Below are 20,219 nucleotides of genomic sequence, written 5' to 3' on the forward strand. Positions count from 1 at the left end.
TATCTAAACCAGACTCTGTACTTTAATAAATATTTAGCAATTTGAATGAGATTATGCGAAGTCTAATTGCGAGTTACTTTGTACTTGTAAGTCAGCTGTCCTACAGATCCCATTGTTATCCTCTCTGTAATCCAACATACCTGAGATCAAATCATAACTGCATAGATCTTTGTGAACTTGGTCAGTATGTTTCCCCATAAAATGGTAACATATACTGGGTTGTCAAGATTTAATGAGATAATACATGAAAGCAATTAGTGCAATATGTTGCCAATAGGAAGCGGTCAGTCAATACGTAATAGCAACAACAATACTAAAATGATTAATAATTATTTATTTTTTCTTTTCTTTAGAATGAAGTGAACTTTGTGTCTCCCTGTAATTTCCTTATTTGCTTTTTAATTTTGTCCTGGAAGAAGCATAAAACAAACCCATTTCATCTCCATGTATCTATAGTGAACTGCGTATACAAGAACTCAATAGATGTCTTAGCAGATCACCTAAAATAGTAACAATAATAGCTATATTCATAGCTATTATTCATAGCTATAACCATATTTTGTTTTAGTCTTTGTCTTACATTATCTGATATATTTATGATGGCGTAGTAAGTGTTACTGTATTCGATTTTAGCATTTGAGTTTACTCTGGCCCAGAAGTTTTCATGATTGTTCTAATAAGAGATGGAGACAAGACTTAAACCAAGACTACCTGGCTGTTCCCTTCCCAGTATGCTTTTCTACCTACCAGGTTAAACCGGATTTCTGTTTCATGGAACAAAATGCAAATATATGAGAGATTTGGTGTATTACCTCCATCATTTTGTAAGCATTAAGTCTTGAGAATCAAAAATTAAAAAAAAAAAAATTTAATGGTAAAATTTTAGGTGCCAATGAGGATCAATGAGAGATACATTTATTTTGAATGGGGTAATTTCTAGAATCCTTTAACTCATGTGAAAAATATACTAATAGTTTTACAAGTATATCTGAAGTTATTTGCCAAGTTTGAAATCTTGGAATAGATTCAGATGATGTTATTGAAACTAGTTTAAATGGAGAGTATGAGATTTAGGGCTTTCACCAAGCAGATTGACCAGCTGAAGGCAGTACATGTTTATCCAATGTGATCTTATAACATTTTGAAGACCTAGGATTTGAAGGTGACATTGCATATTACACAAGTCTATAGCTGCTAACAGCCACAAACATTAGACAGTCAGGAAGAGTACAGGTTGGATGCTGCAATATATTTGAATTCAACATGATAACAAATACAACATTTCTTTGTTAAGTTCTAAGATTTTGAACATCAATATAATGGGCCACAAAGTTCTAGACCTGAAGAATTTTTACCCAACGGAATATGTTACCTGAAAGTATGATGATTTAAAAATAATGAACAATGTAATTTTTTTGTGTGTGTGCGTGAGGAGGACTAGCCATGAACTAACATCTGATGCCAAATCCTTCTCTTTTTTCTTGAGGAAGATTGGCCCTGAGCTAACATCCACGCTCATCTTTCTCTACTTTATGTGGGACACCGCCACAGCGTGGTTTAACAAGCGGTGCATCAGTGTGCGCCCAGGATCCGAACCTGCGATCCCCGGGCCTCCGAAGCAGAGCACATGCACTTAACCACTTGTGCCACCGGGCTGGCCCATGAAGAATGTATTTTTCATTTACTAGTTCAGTAAAAGTAGAGCTCAGTTCTTCCAGTAAGCAGACAAAGGACAATCATGTAGCTCTCTCTCCCACCTCTTTGGCACAGGCAGTTGCCAATTACATTTTCAGGATAACAATAGCAAGAATTCACAAAACAGACAGATCTTCTGGAAGCCCTGAGTATGAGGATCACTTTGGGCATGAAACATGCAAGGGAGGAATGTTCTGGCACCATCACCACATGTGGTCACAATAACTACAGAGGGTGAAATCCAGCAAAAAAAAAATTATTCATTATGCAAAATAAAATTCTGTGCTGAAATGTTGCATGGCTTCCATAAACAATCACATTATTTGAAAAATAACAGAGCTGCGTGTCTCTGATTGATGTGAAATTTTGGCTTAGTACTTCTCTCATTTTGAAGAATTTTGAGTCTTTCCCTCAAATTTAATTATTTAGAAAGTCGAAGAATACTGAAGAAAGATTATTTGGCCCACTGAGAGAGTCTCAATATTATACAGTATATAATAACTCCTCTTTTTTAAACAGAAAAATAGAAACAGATTTATATTTCCCTCCAATCTACCTCTCAAATAGCCAGAATTGCCAGAATCAATCTGGCAGAATGACAACCAAAATTGGTTTTCTAGCATAATGTATATTCTAGGAATAGATACTGAAATGAACAAGAAAATTTATTTGATAATTTCAGAGTTTTAAGCTATGAAGAAAATAAAATAACACAGTGTTATAAAGAATAGCTTTGAGTGTATTCATTTTCTTTTCTGCATAATAAATTGCCAGAAATTTAGCAATTTAAAGCAGCACATTTTGTCAACTCACAGTTTTCCTAGGTCAGGAGTTTGGGCATGAGTTAACTGGGCTATCTGCTCAAGGTCTCATCAGGTTGAAATCAGGATGTTAACTGAAGTTACAGTCTTATGTGGAGCTCAGGGTTCTCTTCCAAATTCATTCATGTTGATGGCAGAATTCAGTTCTTTGAAATTGTAAGACTAAGGGCCTTGTTTCCTTGCAGAGGAGACAAGTGGGCCAGAGGTAATCTTAGCATCTTGAGGTTGGCCTCAGGTCCAGGCCATGTAACCCTTTCTGTAAACTTTCTCACAAAATGATTGTGTGCTTCTTCTGCATAAACAGAACACTTTCTCTGCTCCCAAAGGATGTGCCTGATTAGGTCAGGGCCACCTAGGATAATCACCCTTGGGATTAATTTATAGTCAACTTACTAGGGACCTTAAATAAATCTGCATATTCCCTTGTGCCAAACAACATAGCATAATCACGACAGTGATATCCCAACATATTCACAGGTCTCATCCACAGTCAAAGAGAGTGGATTATACAAGGACGTGGATAATGGTGGTTCATCTTACAATTCTGACTAGCAAAATGGGTAAGCCCACAACATTAGCATAGTCAAGAAAGACTTCCTAGGAAAGTAATATTTGAGTAGAAACTCAAATGTTGAGAAGCAACTAGCCATATAATAATCAAGGAAAAAAATATTCCAGTAGAAGAAATGACTTGTTTGAAGGCTCTGTTGTGGGAGATAGCTTTGTAGGTACAAGAAACAGAAGGCCCAAGTGTCAAGGGAAGAAGGATAAGATCATGCAGCACCTTGTAGGCCATACAGACTTCAAATTTTAAGATAATTAATAGCGCTACATTACATGATTCACACAGAATTTGAATTGAAATTTCAATAGGAAATATTAGGATGATTTAAATAGTGAAGTACCATCATCTATTTATTTGTAAATTTTTATGATGGAGGAAGTTATTTTCCTCTACCTTTCTAGGTTCCTTTGTCTGGTCTAAGGATTAAATTGACATGAGACAGATTAACAGGAGAAAATCAAATATAATTTTGTATGTATGGGAACCCCCTATACATAAGAGAGTCAGAGACTCCACATACATGAGAAGTTCAGAGACAAAAAGATAAAATGAGGTATATATACCATTTTGAGCTAAGGAATGGGAAAGGGCCCTGAGGCTTTAGAGGGGAGGAGGATAATTCACGGGATTGATAAGAAGAGCAGATGTTTAGTAATTAGAGGTTTGCCCTGCCATACAGATAGGTCATAAAAATTTATTTTGGTAATAACACATTGTGGGCAAAGCCCCCAATTTAAATTCTTTAAAGGAGCTGTAAAAGTTTCTCTTGGGCCAGCAGGGTCTCATTTGCATTTAGCTCAAAATATTCCACCTGCCAAAGTGGCACGTCCTGAGGAGGTCTGTTCTGAACCTCTTCAATTTCAAAATCTTTTAGGATGCTTTTTATAATTACTTTCATGTTTGATAACTAAAAATGCTCACAAGAATGGAAGTAAGTACAAGAAATATAACTCTTGACTGTCAGCAAAAAGAGTTTGCCGCTGTCCTTGTTTGTCACTGTGGGCTACTCTGATTTTCCTCTAGGAAAATAAAGACAAAAAACCAAAATAACTATAGATTTAAAGTTTAATTTCAGATTAAACCATTTGCGTGGTACAGTTTTTTCAAAGTTTTCAAATGATTTTTCCTAGGTGGCTGAACTTTCCAATGAAGGAAAGAAAGAATAAAATATACTGAATCATTACAGAGTATAACTATTTGCCTATCCACTTGTTCCAGCCACTGAAACTAACATTATACCTGATTTGAAGAAAAAAGAAGTTTTAAAAGTAAAGTAGATAGGTGACCTCTATTTGGACCGATAAAGCATCTACTGTGCTTACTTATTTTTCAAACTAAGTAAAGTTTGGACCTGGAACTAAAAATCAGATCTAGTTTATGACTTCTACTTCTTGTCAAATGGAATAAAAGGGATATAATTTACCCTAATAGCAGAAAAAAAATGGAAAACTGGTCAAAATATGTGAAACTACAGTTCTCAAAATGTTGGACTTCACAAAATGAAGGACAGTGATAACTGAAAGATGAGAGACAAATGTGGTGAATCAAATGATTTTCTCAGATTATTGCCTGGAGAGAGTTTCAGACTATGGTGCAAGATGGGGAAGCCCAGGCACAGACTATTTGTCTCCCTGAGTACAGAAGATGAAGCAGAAAGTCCAGGAAAGACCAGACAGCAAAAGTTCACGGGGCAGAGTAACAGAGAGAAGAGAGCTGAACAGAGAGAGACTATCAGAGATCAGTAAAGGGACCCCTTTGAGTCCACAGCTAAATACTAATTAGCACATGCACGTGAGAGAAGTACCCAAGGCTGAGGAAAAAATTAGGAGGAATAATACCCAGAGTTCATATAGTACCATTAACAGCACCTGTTCCCACCAGTCAGAATCAAAAACCTCAAAATAAACTGGGCACTGGGTAGCATATTCAGAATGGTTATGCTTTAACAGTGAGAGATAAGGAAAATTAACTCTATATTAAAGACTGTTCTATTCCAGGCAAACAAGCCTTAAAGGAAGATTCAAAGGAAAAAATTGCTTTCACATAACCTAACCACATCTCAATGCAAAGCTCCAGAATATTTATAGAAAAGCAAAAATATCCAACACTCAAAAAAAAAGTATTCATGAGTGGCATCCAATAAAAAATTAAAAGTTTGCAAAAGCAGCAGGAAAATACAATCAACACTGATGAGAAAAGTCAACAAACTGAAACTGATACAGAATAAAATTTGTAGACAAGAATATTAAAACAGACATAATAACTGTGTTCATATGTTCAAGAAGCCAGAGGAACTATTTAAAATATAATATAGATATAAAAAATACAAAAAATACCCAAATCAAACTTCTACAGATTAACACTACAATGTCTGTAATGAAAAAATACAATGGATAGAATTAATGACTTATTAGACACTGCAGAAGAAGAGATTAGTGAACTTGAAGGCACAACAATAAAAACTATACAAAGTGAAACATACGGAGAAAAGAAAGACTGAAAAAAAGTGAGGAGAAAATCGGTGAGCTGTGGGATAACTTCAAGAGGCCCAATATATGAGTAATTGGAGTCCTTAAATGAGAGGAGAGAGAAGAAGAGACAGAAATAATTTTTTAACAAATTACGGCTGGAAATATTCCAAATTTGCTAAAAAGAATAACTCCACATATCTAAGTTCAATGAACAACAAATGCAACAAACATGAAGAAAATGGCCTATTGTTATCAAACTGCTTAAAATCAGTGATAAAAAGAAAATCTTAAAGTAGTAAAATTTTAAAAAGACACGTTACATATAAAGGAAGAAAGAAAGGAATGACAGCAGATTGTCATGGGAAACAATTGAAAGAGTGAAGAAATATTTTCATTAAATGCAAGACTCTATTTTATTATAGCTACAATAAAACAACTTTACAGATAAAGACAAAATAGTTTAAAATAAAAAGATGGAAGACAATAACAATTAACAGTCTAAAAAAATCTGATCATCTCAACAGATGTAGAAAAAAACATTTATCGAAATCCAATATCCATTCCTGAAAAAATGGTTTCATCAACCTAGAAGTTAGAAGGCAAATTCCTTAACCTAAAAAACAGAACCTATAAAAATCAGGCAGTTCTCACCATTCATAATGGTGAAAAATCCAAATTCTTTCCCCTCAAAGTCAGGAACAAGACAAGGATATTCAGTCTTGTTATTTCTATTCAATACTGTAATAGAGGTTTTAGCCAGTGCAATAAGTCAAGAAAAAGATAGTGATTTGGTTGCCTATCTATGCAGAGTGTAAAAAGCTTGAATCTTTTTCCTCCCTGAAGATCCCCAGCATGTTTAGATGTGTGTGTATGAACTTTGGCCCCCTTGAGAATAACGGAGACCTTGACTTCACACCCCATGATTTTTTTCCTTAAAGTAGCTGAGGTCAAGGTAGAGAAGGAGGAAGGAATGGGGGTGCATGGTGGATGAAATTGGAGCTGTGCCAGTAAGCAAAGCACATCTAGTCTCTTGTTTCTAGCAGCATGGCAGCTACACATCATCTAGTATTTCAAAAATACTTAATCCTTTCTCTCCTGTTTAAAAAAAGTATCAAGGAAATCTGAGTCAGAGAGAATAAATGCTTTGAGGGAAAAAATAGCAGTTATTAAATTTAGACTCTATTAGGTATTAGTATATAGACATTACTCATATAATTTTCAATCTTATTTAATTGTATCTACACTATGATGTAAGCATTACTACCCCACATTTCATTTCCTAACCTTAATGTCACAGAGCTCATAAGTGACATAGCTAGAATTTGCACCCAGGTCTTTTTGACTGCAATTCTCCTGCCTGTTTGCATACACAAACATCTTGCTACCCATGTCAGTGTTCTCAATCAGCTCTCTCTAGCAAAGTTTTAAATATGTGTAATTAATGCTTCTAATGTAGCTATGTTAAAGCAGTTTTGAAGTTAAATGGATTAGATAATATATATTCAATCATATATGTATGGGTTTTCCAATATCCTTCTTTCATTTTTTAGCCTGAAGTAGAATCCTTGAAGTACAGTATTTTTATATTCCCTTGCTATTACAGTACTATAATTTCTATAAATATCCTTGGCTTGTGTTCTGCCTTTAATAGCTTAGGAATATGATACAGAGGATATAAATTATACATTGGACATAATAATATTATAGAGCACCCCAGGTGGCCTGGGGAATCAAGCACAAGATTGTGTCAAGAAATGCGTGGAACGTTTCTTGATATTTGATGCTTATTCTCCTCTATTTCTTTTCTTCTGTTTTTTTCTTTCCTTTTTTTTTTTTTTTTTTAAACTGCATAAACCTTCTATTCAGACAACTTCTTTAACTACCATCTTGGCTGTTTCCTTAACTTCATCCCTTGGCAAATCCGCCAGTAAAAACACCGTGAGTTCACTCTCTGGTTTCACCATAAGAAATCTTTCATTTCACTTCCTCCAGAACATTTGCATCTTCATCTTGGATCTGTCTTTCAAACAATCCATGTTAACTGGAATAAATGAGAATGCAATAAGCATTATACCAGGCATTTAGGAAGATGCTAAATAAACTAAATAAATATTAGTTTTGCTTCCACTTCTATTGCCTTGAAAATTCTATTTCACAATCTCTTCCTTCACTATATTATGAGCTAAAGGAGAAAAGAGAAACAATTGCCTTTAGCACTGACTTTCCTTTTGCTTTGCATTTTCCACTTGTAAGAAGAGATATTGATGTTTTTGAATAATACAGAAATAGTTTCATAGAATAGAATCAGTAGTCCAGCTAACAGACTTAAAAGACACAAATGGATTTATAGAGAATGTAAGAAGATACATAAGCACTATATATACTTTATCTCTTGTAGAACTTACAACTATCCTCTTAGTTTCTATTATCTGAATTTAATAGATAAAGAAAAAGAGAACCAGAGACTCAAAGAAAATCACTGAAGTGAGTAAATGTCAATGCTGAAATTTTAAATTTGAGATTTCAAGTCTCCCTTGACTCCAAAAACTCATATTAGTAACATGACCTTCAGCATGTTGCTTTGAGCTTCAAATTTCTCAGATGAGAAGGAAGGTGGGTAGTGGTCATTCAATCCATTCTCAAGTACTTATTGAGCTATTATATGCTACACATGTGCTACAGATTTAATAGTAGGCTAAACAAAAATGATGTTCAGTCTAGTAGGGTGACAAATATCAAAATAATCATACGAAAAATGGATAACTAGAAACTGATTTCAAATGCTCTAGAAAATAAAAACATGATTCGATGCATCATTCCTACGCACATAAGGAATGTTGGGACTAGGGATGGTCAGGGAAGACTTCCCTGAAAAATTTGCTTTGAGCTCACAACGGATAAGAGGAAGTTAACTAAACAGAGAGGGAGAAGGTGCACCACGGTTCCCTTGGGAAATCCTGACAGAGAGAACAGTGGAGCAGATGCTGGTGGCGAGAGGAACGTGGCTTTTGCAAGGCCCTGAGTGTGGTCAATGGAGCTGGATGGGGTGTGGGGGAGATTTCTGTGACAAACTCTTCCTAACCAATGTGGTTGTTCTGTGGTTTAAAGTCAAAGCGAGGCATGGCCAGCCAGTGAAGAGTGCTTTGTAAATTAGAAAGCACTATGTTGATGTGAAGGTTTGTGGGAGTTTTGCTGGTTTCTTATTTTTAAAAACTATAACATTTCTCCCAAACTATTCTTAAAATCTTAGCATAGAATGGAATCTTTTCAAGGCATGAAATTGGATTTTACAGAGGAGCTTCTGTTTCGACATTGACAGATCTGGAGACAATTCTCAAAAGAAGTTTGCTTAACTCCTGGGGTGAAAATCTGCTTCAAAGCATTAAATATGCAGGCACCAACTGTTTCTAAAGAAACCCCCCTCAGACTGACAATATGCATTCGTAGTTTGATTAATCATAAATGTGTGCTTCTTGGCTGAAGGGGGGAGAGCCAGAGCAACCCAGGCTGTCTCACAGGCCAGAGAACAGAGATTTTCCCCCATGAGGAGTGAAGAAGGGAAGGGTCATCTGTAAGCTGGTGACTAGTGGGTTGGTAGACTCCGCTTGGGAGTTTTGTCCACCTTCCTTCTGGGCTTGCTTTCTAGTGGGGACTGGACTGCACCCTCTCTCCATAGCAGGAGATGAGGGTGGGGATCTATCTCCTTCCTAATCAAAACAATTTTCCTTTACTCAGCAAACCTGAAAACAATTGCCTACTATTGGATACAAGTGCCAAATAGGTATGGCAACACTCTTCAGACTCCTGGCTTGACCATTCTGGTGGTTTAGGAGTCTACTATCATGCACTGCTTGAAATGTTTAGTATTACTTATAAAGACTGTTATCTCTTGATTAACTGGGCCCTCAGTCAAAGAAAGGCAGCATAGGGCCTGGTGACACGCATCAGCATGGGGGTATCACACCAGCTCTACCACTGCAGTTCATTTGTCACCAGCTAAGCAATTTATCAAACACTCAAAGCCTCAGGATCCAGATCTGGGAGATGTTTAACCAGCAAATTCTCTTCTAACTATAAAAATAAATTCCTTTATCCATTCGTCCCTTGATGGGCACTTAGGTTGGTTACCAGAGGGGAAGGGGGGAGGGAGGAGGGCGAAAGGGATAATTCGGCACAAGTGTGTGGTGATGGGTTTTAGTTAGTATTTGGGTGGTGAACATGATGTAATCTATGCAGAAATAGAAGTATAATGATGTACACCTGAAATTTATACAATGTTATAAACCAATGTTACTGCAATAAACAAAAAATTTAAAAAAAATTGCAAAAAATAAAAATAAATAAATTCCTTATTTAGATTGTTTAGCTTTAGGTTTAAATTAAAATAAAACATACTACTTAAATGATAATAAATACAAGTGAGGTTCCCCTTTTGTAATGAAAAAAACACTTCCTAACTAAAGCTCGTGTATTGTTACTGTTAGAGAAAACCTGGTTTCTGAAGATGGGGGTGGGAGAAGCAAAAATAAAGATAGACTAGGGTGAAAGCCACAAGGCTAGGTTCCAGAACTCTGCCATTGATAAACTGTGTGCTCCTTTCATCTCTGGTGCTAGACCTGTCTGAGATTGAGTTTCCTCATTTGAGAAATCGATTCCTACCATAAGAACAGTGTAAAGATAATTATCAAGACATGTTTCTGTAGCATTCAACATTCTGTAAAAACTCTTGCTTATCTGTAATCGCAGTTCCTCCAAACACCACTTTTCTAACGAGAATGGGAAAACCCAGGTACAGGGAAGTTAGGATTTCTCCCAGGTAACAAAGTTCCGTAGTCCTGATATGGCAGAAAAACACCCTAACCCAGGGTCTGGTGCTATGGCTCTACAGTGAAAAGTGCCGTACAGATGTAGAGGTCTCTTACTACTACAGGACAAGAAACTGTTCAATTGGCCTGTAAGAAACAAAGGCGAGGACGCAAGGCAGGAGCACAGTGAAGTGCACAGGGCGGGCGATGCAGCAAGGTGATCCTTGGTGCCTGTTGGTCCCTGTATTCCCCCTCTAGACCTCTGCTCCTGCTCCTCCTCTACCAGACCCTCCACCACCCATGCCCACCCTCTGTTCTACCTCCCAACCTGGGCCCACAACCCACCTCATGTATTTTTATCCTTTCCACATTTCTCTCCTTGCCACCTTATAGTACTGCAACTTCCAAGCCTCTTGTTAGTAGGAGGTGGTTAGGAAGAGGGGACTACCGTCACTGTAAGCAACGTGGTCAGAACCTGTGGTTAGTCCATGGGCCATTAACCTGCTCAGTGCACAGATCTCCATTGAGCAAGGCTTGAAGGATGAAAAAGACCAATATCAAGGTCATGGATGCTGGAATTAACTTGCTGGAGTTAAGGGTCATGCAATATAATTTTAAAAGTCTTCTATAGCACAAGGTAATTGAAAAGGCTTAATAGAAATAGAAGGGTGCAGGAATTACAGAGCTGTACCTAACAAAGCTGGTGATTTTGCATTTCTGCTATGTATCAGGTTAGACAATCTTCATTCATTCATTCAACAGCACTTTATAGATCATATTCAATGTGTCAAGTAATGTGAGGTCAGTTTTAAGATGAAAGACATACGCTTTAGGGGAGTACCGACGTGCTAAGTATACGTCATGCATGTGCCACTACTGCTTTCATGCTTCTGGAAGACCTCATGAATCATTTAAAGCACATTTACCCTCAGAAACCATCTAATCACAGTGTAACTGATTCCAGTTTTTAGAGTTGGCAAGAGTGGTAAACCCTTTGTCTAATGTCGCAGCAGAAATATGCATGAATATGTCACTGTGCGCCTACACTGTATTTGAAGTCCCCTAGATGCCCAGTTTCTGCTGCATGAATATACATACTGAGAAATTATAAGTTCCCCTATCAATCTTATACTCAGTGTTGTAAGTGACTTTCTGACTCATGTGCCCAGTTTCCGACTTTTCTAGTGCTCTTCAAATTGAGAAGTGTGCAAATGATTTTAAGGAAAAGTTACCTGGGTGGTAAAGACAAACTTTTTACTCCTTGTTGGAAGACTGCAATCTCTTTTCACTCATGAGTGTGTCATGAGTGAGAATTTATGGAGTGCCTGCTCTGTGCCAGCCACTCTATTGGACACTGCAGGTTGGGGACCATGAGAAACTATTTTGGTCTCAGTTTAGTGGAGAAGACATACATGAAAATAAATACCTGTCACAATAAAGCAAGGGTAGAGGAATATAAAAGCTGTAGGAGAATCCAGGGAAGAAAATGATTAATTCTTCCAGGGAGCATCATATAATGTGTTAAAAAGCAGGGGCATTTGAGCTGGATCTTGAAGGGTAAGTATAGTGCAGCAGGCTGAGAAGATGAAAACAAGCTTTCTAAGGAAAGAAGAACAGGGGAGCCAGGTGCACTGAAGTTTGAAAATGCATCAAGCTAAACGAGGCTGATAAAAAAGTTTGGGCCCAGATTATGAACGTATTTGAATGCTATGTTCTCAAGATATTATAAATGAAAGAGCACCTAATACCCCTGACCTGTTTATTAACATTATTTCCAGTTTGTATATTTTCTAGGCTGACTAAATGTCCACAAGGCAAGGAGCTATTGCTTCCTGCCATTAAATGAGCCAGTTTATCAACATGGGAAATCTTTCGTGACATTCCAGAAGGTAAAGGGAGGGAAGGAAGGAAGGAAGAGACAAGAAGGAAGGAAGGCAGGAAAAAAGAGAGGGAGGGAAAGAGGAAGGGAGAGAAAGTGAGAGGGTGGGAGATAGAGATAAATCATAACTGAAAGAAAAGAAGGAAGAGGAGAAAGTAAAGAGGGAAATAAAGAGTAAGAACTCATTTGGGTCCACTGCCAACAAGAGTTAGGAAAGCTGATTTCTTAAGATAAACTGAAGTAAAACAAAATATGCTCCATATGTTGAAACTGTATACTCAGTTTAGAGAAACAAAAACATGTTTGGAGAATAGCTGTCATAATTAAAAAAAAATTAAAAGAAATAAAGAAAAACCATCTGGGGATAGATACATATTCAAACACACACGCACACACACACACACACACACACACACACAGACAAAAATACACAATGATTCCAAAACTTGAAGTTTTTCCTGATTTAAGTAAACTCTCTTGTTGCAAAAGGGCATTGCAACAGTCTTTGCCCAGAGCACCCCATGTTCCATGCTGGAGATCTATGGGCTGCTCCCCATTGCTCAAACACCAAAGCCCTTTCCAAATCCTGTCCTTTGCTCCTGCACGTCCTCCCTTCTCCCTCTGGATGATGATGCTTACTTACCCCTGAGTGCTCAGCTCAAATGTCACCTATTCCCAGTGGTGTGCTGGACACACAGCATAGCTGGTAATGGCTTCTTTATCTGTGAACTTTATACATGTGTATTAATTTCCAGTGGCTGTAATAACAAAGTACCACAAACTGGGTGGTTTAAAACAATAGCTTATTGTTTCACAGTGTTGTAGGCTAGAAGTCCAAAATCAAGGTGTTAGTAGTGTCAGTTCTTTCTGAGGGATCTGCGGGAGAATCTGTTCCATGCCTTTCTCCTAGCTTCTAATGATGACTGGCAATCCTTGGTGTTCCTTGGACTATAGATGCATCTCTGCCTCCATCTCCACATGTCATGCTCCATGTGTCTCTCTGTCTTCATATGGCCGTCTTATAAGGACACCAGTCATATTGGATTATGGTCCCACCCTCCTCCCGTATGGCCTCATGTTAATTTAATGAGTTACATCTGCAACCACCTTATTTCCAAATTAGATCACTTTCTGAGGTACTGAGGAGTTAGGACTTCAACATAATTTTTTTGGTGGGGACACAATTCAACCCATAACAACATGCCTCGAATATAGGTTTGGTTTCATAGGAGTCAGAAGAATGCATGTCTATGTCCCCCATCCTCAAAGACGTTGATGAGAAACTCAATTTCAAGGACTATATCTATTTTTAACCTTATGTCTCCAAGACTGAGCATAGCAAATTTAGTAAGTTCATAGTTCATGTTTTCTAAATTGTATTAAATATGGAAAATTATGGATGGAAGTTTTCTGATTAACACTAAAAGGAGGTTAGGAAGCAGTTAAGTCTACACTTGAGGGGAAACATGGGGCACGTGGTGACCCTAATGTCGCTACACTTCCCAGACAGGATTTCTTCCCCAGCAGTGGGCAATGTGGCAGAGGAGAACACTTGCCTGGAATAACCTAATGGGATAAGCATCTGAGAAGAGAAGACCCATGTTTGAATGCAGTTCTCTCTAGGTAGCTATATCATATTTATACTGTCACTTCTCCTCTCTTTGCCTCAGTTTATCCTCAAAGGATGAGAATTAGACAAGAAGGAGTGATTTTATTTATTTTTTAATTATTATTTTTTTTTGTAAGGGAAGATTCGCCCTAAGCTAACATCTGTTGCCAATTTTCTTCCCTTTTTTTTCTTTCCTTTGTCCCCCTCAAAGCCCCAGTACATAGTTGTGTTTAGTTGTAAGTTCTTCTGGTTCTTCTATGTGAGCCGCCACCACAACATGGCTACTGACAGACAAGTGGTGTGGTTCTGCGCCTGGGAACTGAATCCAGGCCGCTGAAGTGGAACTTGCCAAACCTTAACTGCTAGGCCATCTGGGCTGGCTCAAGGAGTAATTTTAAAATTTAATAAAGCATAGGAACTCTCTTTTCAAATGAAATTTTGCCCAAAGCCCCAATTTAAATAGTAGACCTATGTGAATTCCACTGGCTCAATCATCTCCAAGGAGTCCTCACAGGAAGTTCTAAAGAATTGTGGAAACATAGATTTAAAACCACTCTGCCAGATGCAAGTCCAGGTTTTGTGTGCAATCATAAATATAGAGGGTCATATATTAAAAAGAAGAAGAAGAAGAAGAGATGGAAAACTTAGAAAATAAGAGATGCTAGGGAGGGAAATGGGAAAGAGGGACAAAGATCTTGGACAAAACTTGCTATTTCAAAGTGGCCTCCCAATGTTATCTTTGTTTCATGTAATCAATTCAAAATTAGGTTGGCCTTGTTTTTTAAAAGGACATTGTTGTTTCTAACCATGTCATAACTATATAATCACAAAGGTAACAGTCTAAAGATGAGACACAGAATGTGGAAGACCTCATGTGGATTTCAACTAACAGATCACAGGGAGATGGATAAGCTAAATAATAAGCTATTGGTTTAAGACACCCAGTTTGTGGTACTTTGTTATTGCAGCCACAGGAAATTGATACATGTGCATAAAGTTCGGAGATAAAGATAAGTACTCACGCATTTTTTGCTCCAGCAGTCATAAATCGGTTATATTTCCCAGGGCACATGTTTGGTTATAGGTTTCTGTTTTTTGGTGTAACCTTATCCTTCATTCTGATGTGCCCATCTCTACTTTCAACTTCTATTCTTCTTTCCAAATGAAATGTAAGCTTAACATTCTCAAGCAAACCTCCTCTGAATACCCAGGTCCAACCTCACTTTCTTCTTCTGTGCATCCTCTGTACCTTGGAAGAATTGATACAGTTGTACTATCACACTGAATTGTCAGCTGTTTATTCAATTTTGGCTTATCTTCAAATAGTGAGTTCTTCTGGGCAGTCTTATTCGTGCCTTTTGTGTGTGTGTGTGTGTGTATGGGGAAGATTAGCCCCGAGCTAACATCCGATGCCAATCCTCCTCTTTTTGTTGAGGAAGATTGGCCCTGGGCTAACATCTATGCCCATCTTCCTCTACTTTATATGGGACGCCGCCACAGCATGCTTGACAAGTGGTGCGTCAGTGCATGCCCGGGATCCAAACCTGCGAACCCTGGGCCACCGAAGTGGAGTGCATGCAATTAATCGCTATGCCACAGGGCCAGCCCCCTTATTTGTGTTTTTACTCCCCAGTACCTATTCACTGTGCCTGGCACATAATAGATATTGATAAACATTTGCTGAATGAATTAATTAATGTATAGGAGAGTCTATTTCAAACTGTTTTAAAACTTTCAGATAATCTTGGAAAAGTATCAAGATAAGAGTAGGCATAATTTGAGTGTCAATATTATATTTAATTTGTGTAAGAGAAATGAAATATTCTGATGGCTTTATACTCCTGATTCAACACAGTCATGAAGAGGAAATGCAGAAAATAGACATTTTTTTCAAACTTATCTTGGAAATTAGCCCAAGAGCCAAATGTTTTATTTTAATGGTATGTTTCTTCTCTCATACCACAACTAGTAAAACATTTCATGTCACACATACACACAATGTTTGTTTGTATTTACTATAATTCCCAATGCAACTCCAGATGCTTGGACCGTTTGGGCATCTAATACGTGTTTGATGAATTAAGGAATAAATGAAGAAACACTTGAGTAAAATGAGCTAAGATTCTGACATCCATTAGCAAGCTGTTACCAGTTTTCATCTGCCTGGTTTGAATGTAGGCCATCCATTTAGAGACAGGGAACGGAAAAACGTGATGCAAATAACTGATCTGTTCACTGCTTTTGAATCAATACTTGAGATATAATCACTTGTGAGATGTTTGGTACACCATGAGGTGGAATACTGGTTTCTGGCTCTAGGTCTGTCCCCACATTGCTATGTGAGATTAACGTTTTAGGTAATAAGATTGAGCTTGGTCCCACCTACATTAATATAGTCTGACTTTATGGAACACAGACCAGATTTTCTTTAGGTCCAGTATAGTCTAATATGATTCTGACATGATTATACATGAGGCTAGATTACAATATGTGTATATCCAGGGCAGACTTTTAATTTTGTATCTTTGGTAGGCAAGCATCATCTCAAAGTCTTAATTTAAAGACATAAAATTTGTCTTTTTGATTAATTTGCAGGAAAAACTGTTAGAAAAAACTCATCCTCTGTGCCTCAAGCAATGGACCTCTGGGTCCATACTTACATCCCTTTCTATATTCAGACGGTCTGCAAATAAGTGGAGACAGCTCTGTGGGATCAGAATTGGCCACCCCAAAATGTGTATCTTTGGCATGAGGATTATTTTGGACTGGTTATTTTTTAAAAACTGCAGACATGGGAGAAGCTCTGAAAAGTAGAAGTTATCCTTAGTAAGAGACATTTACATTTGTAAGGCAAATCTCCTTTTGTAAAGGTATCTCCCCCTCTGTACCAGGAAGAAGGGGGAATGACCTTATCTCCAGAAGCTCTAATCAATGCAGAAGGCAAGGACTTAAATCTTCGTAATAACCTTACTCTTGTTTATTGTGATTTTCCGGTTATCTCCCACAACTGACTCCACCCCCACCAACATCCTCCCTTGTCTTTAGCTGAAGATGGTATTTAAGGTAACAGCCTCTGCCACTTTGGACAGTTGCTCAGTTTTACTGAGTCTCTCTCCCATGTATAAATGTTACAAAACTTTGTCTGATTTTCTCCTGTTACTCTGTCTCCCGTCAATTTAATGCATAGCCCAGCCAGAAGGACCTAGAGTGGGTAGAGGATTTTTCTTCCTCCCCTACACCCCCATTCTTAGAAGAGAGTTTCACTGAGTGTTATTTGAAAGTGGAGCATTCCTCTTGGGGTAGGAATGGTAAGGGATCTCACTCACTACCTCAAGTAGTTTATAAAATACATACCATACTATATATCATACTTTCCTGAGAATTCTGGCAAATTAAGCATTCTCCACCTCCTTACATTCCCCACTCACTTTGTAAATTAGTTCCTTGATCAATGTCAGGGTGACACGCCGTGTCTGATCATGCATTTATATAGCAGCTTAAAACTCACAGTGCTCTTTCATCTGCATCATCTTAACAGAACCTCGCAAGTCTTAGAAGGGTGGGTCAGATTGATTTCTGCTCATTTTTCAGATAGAGAAATCGAGGCTCTGAACATTCCAGATTTATGACAGGATAGACAGTAAGAATGGATGGAATTGTGCCTTGAAGCTAAGTGTTTGATTTCTAGTTCAAGGCTAATTGATTACACCACAGTACTCTAATGGGCATTCAAGAAACAGCTTTGGGGCCAGCCTCATGGCTTAGCGATTAAGTGCCCATGCTCTGCTACTGGCGGCCTGGGTTTGGATCCCGGGCACGCACTGACGCACTGCTTCTCCAGCCATGCTGAGGTCGCATCCCACATACAGCATCTAGAAGGATGTGCAACTATGACATACAACTATCTACTGGGCCTTTGGGGAAAAAAGGAGGAGGATTGGCAATAGATGTTAGCTCAGAGCCAGTCTTCCTCAGCAAAAAAAGAGGAGGATTAGCATGGATGTTAGCTCAGGGCTGATCTTCCTCACAAAAAAAAACACAAACAAAACAGCTTTGCAAGCTCATACATTCTTTCCTTCAACACGTTTACTGAGCCTCTATTATTTGCAGATATTTTGCCTGGTATTGGTGTTATAATGGTAATCAAGCCATAATCCCTTCTTTCATGGAGCTTAAAGTAGAGGAGGAAAAGATAGAGGCAATTGCAGTGCTCGTTAACTCACCAGAAAAGAAAATAAACCAACGAACACAATCACTACCTGGGGGCAGTCATCTTCACTTTTGCCACCACTAGGATAATCAAGCAAAAGAAAGGCTATGGACTACAGTGTGCTGCTAGAAACTGCATTTTCTTCCAATTTAATTCACTGACGAACTGAAAAAAATGTAACACAATAGCTGTAACTGCACTGGACTGTCTTCATTACAAATTAACCATCTAGTAAGTATCAGGGCCTGGGAGTAAACCAGTGTGATAGGTTGGCTCTTCTGCCTGGAAACTTTCATTTCTATAGAACTTTCAGTAATAAAAGAACAAGATGCCTCTAGACTACCAAAAGTAAGGAAATTTGGATGATTACCTGAAAATGTGCTGCATGGAATGACTCTTTCTCAAGACAGCTACTGATAAAAGAAGTTACAGTCATCCCTGCTCTTTCAGTATTGCATCCTCTAAACTGCTTTCCCATAAGAGACGTAAAGAGTCTTCACAGTTCTCCGTGGTTTCAAACTGCTCTGGTTCCTCTCTTGATGATAATTCTTAAACCAATTCAGAAAATACTTGCAATAATTGTATGCAGAGGCATGAGGAAATGGTAGCAGGCTCTTCCTCCTAACAAGAAGGAGCTATTTAAAGAAACTATAAGGAAAAATAAGTGGAAGCTATTCCTTGGTTTGAGTAGTTTGGGATTGCTCTTTGTAATGTTTTATTTTAATCACCTGGAAGTGAGTCCAATCACAGGATGAAGCAAGCTACTATTATTGGGGACAGAGAATATTATAGATTTTTATCAGAACTGGAATATGAAGCATGGATGGAAGAATTGAAAAATGTTATGCTAATTGAGAGAGATGTCTGATACTTGACTGTTAAAGAAGTGGTTTATCTAATTGAATGCAGTAAAGATATCCCAGGGATCTCTGAGATCAATTGGATTATTCATGTGGTTGATTCCCCATATATAAATGCCTTTGTGATTCCAAATGGACATGTTTATCTTCACTGGGCTTTTGAATAGTGTAACTGATATTCATCAACTTTCCTTCCTTCTGGGCCACGGTAGCACATGCAATTATGGGCACGCTGCAGAAAAGGCTAGTTTGGTTCATTTATTGGATTTCCTAGGTCTGATTTTTCTCACAATAATTTGTACAATTTGTCCTTTGGATAGTTTGGTATTTTGGGGACAGTGGATACAGTCTAAACTGCAGGAATATATGTTTGATAGACCATACAGTAGAATATTGGAGACTGAAGCCAACAAATTTGGACCACAGCTTGCTGCAAAGGCTTGTGTGGATTCAGAGCCAGTTCAGTGTTTTGGCAGCAGATGGAAATCGCAGATAGCCTCCACGGTCATTTCAAATTGCTGGAATGGTTATTCACACACCCTTATCATGGAAATCAAGCTGAGCACTTGAATATACTCATACCTCAGGCTCTCAAAATTAGAGAGATCTGTAATTGCCCACCACTTTCTGGACCAGACCCTCGATAACTGTTCAAACTCAGTGTGAAGCATTTTCTAGAAGAATTAGAGAAAAGAGACCTGAATACTACTGTTAGGAAACATAAAATGGATACTCTTCCCATTCAAGAACAGGAACAAATACTGCTAACATATATAATTGAGAAAAGAACTGGCAGTTGAATTAAAATTTATGAGGTACAGAATACACGAAGAATGCAGTGTTTATCATTTTTATATTATTTAAAAATATTAAGAGTTGGTGTCAAGATGGCAGTGTAGGCAGACTGTGAACTCACCTCCTCCCACAGACACAAAGAACTTACAACTACTCTTGGAACAATTACCCCTGAGATAGAACTGAAAACTGGATAGAAAGAACCCCCACAACAGAGGACAGTCCTGACTGAGGTGGAAGAGGCAGAAATTCCTTTTTGGAGGGGAAAAAAAACCACCTTTGCAAGCTGCAGTGCTTTGTGGGTGCCCACGAGCAATCCAAAGGTACGCAGCCTTCCCTGGACGAGTGGGGGACCTGAGTGAGGGAGCACCATCGCTATAAGCATCTTTTGCACCCAGCACAACCAAAATGAGTGTCATAATATCTGGCTTTGCTGGCTACTAACAACAAGGGGTACTACCCCCAGAAAAGCTACTGGACATAAGAGAAAAAAAAGCCAGCTCTTAAAT

At 38.1% G+C, this 20,219-nt stretch overlaps 1 pseudogene; it reads left to right on the forward strand.

Moving 5' to 3' along the window:
* The first annotated feature begins 4,679 nt into the window (after positions 1-4,679).
* Positions 4,680-19,715, forward strand: LOC101390069 (metalloendopeptidase OMA1, mitochondrial pseudogene; annotated as a pseudogene).
* Positions 19,716-20,219: the final 504 nt, after the last annotated feature.

Source organism: Ceratotherium simum, chromosome 23 (genome assembly GCF_057802395.1).
Source record: "Ceratotherium simum simum isolate JZ-2026a chromosome 23, ASM5780239v1, whole genome shotgun sequence".
NCBI lineage: Eukaryota > Metazoa > Chordata > Mammalia > Perissodactyla > Rhinocerotidae > Ceratotherium > Ceratotherium simum.